The sequence below is a fragment of the Glycine max genome, chromosome 4 (assembly GCF_000004515.6).
Source record: "Glycine max cultivar Williams 82 chromosome 4, Glycine_max_v4.0, whole genome shotgun sequence".
In the NCBI taxonomy this organism is placed as follows: Eukaryota; Viridiplantae; Streptophyta; class Magnoliopsida; order Fabales; family Fabaceae; genus Glycine; species Glycine max.
Window position 1 is genome coordinate 42,268,866 of NC_016091.4, and position 4,572 is coordinate 42,273,437.

The following is a 4,572-nucleotide window of genomic DNA, read 5'->3' on the forward strand; positions in this document are numbered from 1 at the left end:
GGGTAAGGTCTCAAATGTAGGAATTGTGGCAGTGCTAAGGGATGTTTCCCTTGATAGGAGAAGGTAGAAAGATTGTTTAAGAAGGAGTGCTCTTTTAATATCACCTTTTGTTGCAAAATGATTTTCCTTCTTAACAATCTTCTTGGAGGAATCCTTTCCCTCTTTTTCCTTCCCCCTGGCCTTTGAAGACAAGGCCTTACTATCCTTCTTTTTCTTTTGTTTTTCTAATTTTTCTTCCTCATCCCTCTTATCTTTCATAGTTAGTTGATCTTTGGCCACCTGTGAAGGTGTTTGAGGATGCAACACAAATTTAGTGCCAAGATGGGTGAGGGTAATCTCATTAGTTAGGCCATTATAAATGATCTTCCTATCAAATTGCCACGGCCTTCCTAAAAGAATATGTCTTGCCTCCATGGGAACTATATCACAATTAACTTCATCCTTATATGTCCCAATGGAGAAAGGTACCTTCACTTGTTGGTTAACTATCATTTCCCCTTGCTCATTGAGCCATTGAAGTTTATAAGGTTTTGGGTGGGGAATGATAGTGAGGTTCAACTTGGAAACTAATCTTGTGCTACAACAATTGCAACAAGATCCACTATCCACAATGAGAGAACAAGTTTTATCTAAAATTTTGCATCTTGTATGAAAGATGTTCTCTCTTTGGGATTGAGATAGATCACAAGATTGACCTCCAAGGAGCCTTCTAACCATTAAGAGGTCACCTTCTTCATGGGGGTAGACTTCCTCACTAGACTCTTCACCCCTTACTTCATCTTCACTTCCACTAGAGGAAGAGCAAGAAGTAGTCTCCTCTTGACTACTATAAATGTCTTGACCCCTCATGATCATGGTTTTCTTTGTGGGGCATTGAGAGGCAATGTGACCTCTCCCAAGACATTTGAAACATTTAATGTTGCTAGTCCTTTCTTGGGAACTAGTCTTAGGGGTGTATTTCTCTATGGTCTTACCCTTATCTTCCTTGGGTTTTGAAGGTGCAGCCCCTAAAATTCCATGGGCTTGGTCCTTCCTTGGATAAGAGTGAGAGCCATAAGATTTTGAAGAAGGCTTTCTTTTAAGTTGTTGCTCCACTCTTATACAAAGTTGGACTAGCTCATCTAGGTCCCTATATGGAAGGAGTTCAACCTTGTCCCTCACTTCCATATTGAGCCCACTAAGGAACCTAGCTATGCTTGTTCTTTCCTCCTCCCTAAGTCCAGCTCTTAAAAGGAGTAGTTCCATTTGTTGTCTATATTCTTCAACGCTCATACTCCCTTGTCTAAGCCTTTGGAGCTTGTCCATAAGCTCCCTTTCATAGTAGGAGGGAATGTGCCTCTTCCTAAGGGAACTCTTAAGATCATTCCAATACTCTACTGGAGGATCCCCATGAATCCTTCGTTCTTTAACAAGGGAAGTCCACCAATAGAGGGCATACCCTTGAAAGCTAAGGGTAGCCAATGGAACTTTTCTCTCTTCGCTAATATGATGGCAAGCAAAGAGTTGTTCAACCTTCATTTCCCAATCTAAGTAGGCCTCAACATTATCTTTTCCATGGAAATATGGGAGGCTAATGTTAACCTCTTGAGGCCTTCTATCCTTTTCTCTTCTTTGGGAGTGATGTTTAGTATGTGAACTATGACGCCCTCTATAATAGTCGCTAAGTTCTTCACTTAAACTCTTGCAAGAGTCATGACTACTATAGGAGGCATGTTTTTCTCTTTTCATTTCTTTCATTATTTTTCTTCTTTCTTCCTCTCTTATTTTCTCTCTTTCATCTTGACATATTTCTTCCACTTTTTTTTTACCTTTTTCTTTTCTCTCTTGTTTTTCTTTCCACAACTTAAGGGATCTCAACTCATCTAATATCTTATACAAGGGGTCCTTAGGAGTAGAACCCTCACCATTAACACTAGATGAAGAATGAAGACTCATGTTGGTTCCTAAGTTATGGTTCTTTCTTGTTGGGGGTTTGAAAACAAAAGGTAAAAGAAACTATGGTTGAAACTAGCCAAAATAAACACTAAAAGAGGTGTGAAAGATAAGGTAAAAACTAATTGGTAAAAGGCAAGCTATCTAGGTGGTTTGACAATGGAGGGTAAAAGAAATAAGCTATGAAAGTAAGCAAGAAATTAAAGTGCAAGAAATGCAAACTAGGCGGATCCTAAGAGTGTTTGGATGACCTCATTTAAGGTTCCCAACAAAACACTCACTATCCTAAGGGAAAATTGCCTAAAATTATTACACACAAATGGAAGTAGGGTGACCTATTGGAGGCTCCCAACTTACTTCCAATGAAAGGCCTTTTTGTTACAAAATTTGAAAGCAAAACAAATTGCCAATTACAAAATTACAAAAAAAAAGTCCTCAATTGTGGTGGCTATTCTCTCTTTAGTATTTCACTCAATTTGTAGTGCTTCTTAGTCCAATAGCTCTTAATATGGTTGGCCCCTTTCTTCTTGACTCAAATTCTTCAAGATATGGCACCAATCCTCCTTTCCAATTCCCTATATGGCAACTCACAAGCAAGGAAACAAAGAGACAAGCAATAACCAAAGACCAAAAAAAATGAAATGAAAGCTAAACCAATAGAGTTTTAACAAGACAAATTTCCAAAGATTATTCAACAATTAAAGCAATGAAAAGCACAAAAAAGCAAGCTAGGACTCAAAGAGAAACCTAGAATGGCTCTAGAGTAGAGTAGAAAAACTCTAAAAAAAAAAAGACTCAAGAAACCTCTAGTTTTGGCACTTGTTTTCACAATAATTTTCAATTGAAATTTCAGAACTAGGATTGGTATAAAATAGGCACCAATTATAGAACAAATTTTGAGCCAAAATAGCAAGCACACTTTCCTTTCACTTTTCCTTTTTTTTTTCTGGACACTGATTTTTCTGCCAACTTGTGTGATTTTTATTATTTTTTCCTTTAATCCAAATCGCTTGGTTCTTTTTCTATAATTTTTTTCCAGATGTCTAGAAAATTCAGTAAAACTTTCAGCTCAAAAATCGTTGTGACCAATTCCCAGTAATTTATACAATTTTGTATGTTCAAGCTGCCAGCACCAGCGATTTCAACCTAGAAATCAAGAGTAGTGTTTATGTTGCTTAAGGCTTGGATAGTTACAATTTGTGTTTGCTTATGCTCAATTATCTTGAATAACACAATTCAAGAGAGCTTAAGACTTATTTGATTCACAAATCCAGCCACAACTCAGCACCACAACTCAACTTCATCATAGGCATCATGTAGGAATCTTAGAAAACAAAAAAGAGTTCAAGAACAAGACTACTTCTAGGAATTGATTTAGAACATGTTATGAACTAAATAACATGCATGAATTAGACTCAAAATTCAAAAGATAGGCTAATAATGACAAGAATACATGAACAAATGTATCTAGAATTCAATCAACAAAATAAAATTCAACACAAACTTAGAACATAATGTGACAATTACTATGACTAAACATGACTCTAAGACAACATGGATTAAGTGATTTACACTTAGATTTTTGTGTTTTTTTTTAATCAATATTTTGGAAGAAAATTTAGATCTAAGGTTCAGCACAAGAATATTATGAATGAAAAATGATAGAACCTAAAATCAACACAAAAACAAGATTCAAGAGTAGATCTACAAAATTTGAACCATAGAAATGCAAGAACAAGTGTAGATCTAAGATTTAATCGGTTTATTTTTTTTTGAATCTACTCTAAACAGCACCAAACCACAAGACAATGGAGGATATACATGGAGAATAAGATGAAGAACAAGGAATTAAAGAGAATTCACCGAACAAAAAGATAGAGGAAGCAAAAGAACATCACCTAGATGAAGATGCTCTGATACCACATGATGCAAGCTCCATTGGAGCTTGTAGGCCTAGGATCTTCTTCATCAATGGATTCCTTTGCTTCTTGGAAGATGAATGGCAGCGGAATGGAGAAGGAAGAGAGAGAGGAGACGCCACTTCAAGGAGAAGATGAGTCTAGAAGAAGCTCACCACCATAGGAGGCCATGGATAAGAGCTTGGAGGAAGAAGGAGATGAATGAAGGGAGGGGGAGAGAAGAGCACGAAATTTTGTGCTCCAAATGAGCTTTGAAATCTGAAGTTTAATATTCAAATGATCAAAGTTGAAAAAAATACACACACATGACCTCTATTTATAGCCTAAGTGTCACACAAAATTGGAGGGAAATTCAAATTTCACTTGAATTTGAAATTGAATTTGTGGAGCCAAACTTTGGAGCCAAAATTTCACTAATTATGATTAGTGAATTTTAGTTATGGTTCAGCCCACTAATCCAAGATCAATTCCAAGATTCTCCACTAAGTGTGCTTAGGTGTCATGAGGCATGAAAAGCATGAAGGACATGCACAAAGTGTGACTATATGATGTGGCAATGGGGTGTAGTAAGCAAATGCTCACCTCCCCCTCTAAAATTTAATTGGATTGGGCTTCTACCAATTCAATTAAATTTATTTCCAGCCACACACATCAAATATCCACTTAGTGCATGTGAAATTACAAAACTACCCCTAATACAAAAACTAGTCTAGGTGCCCAA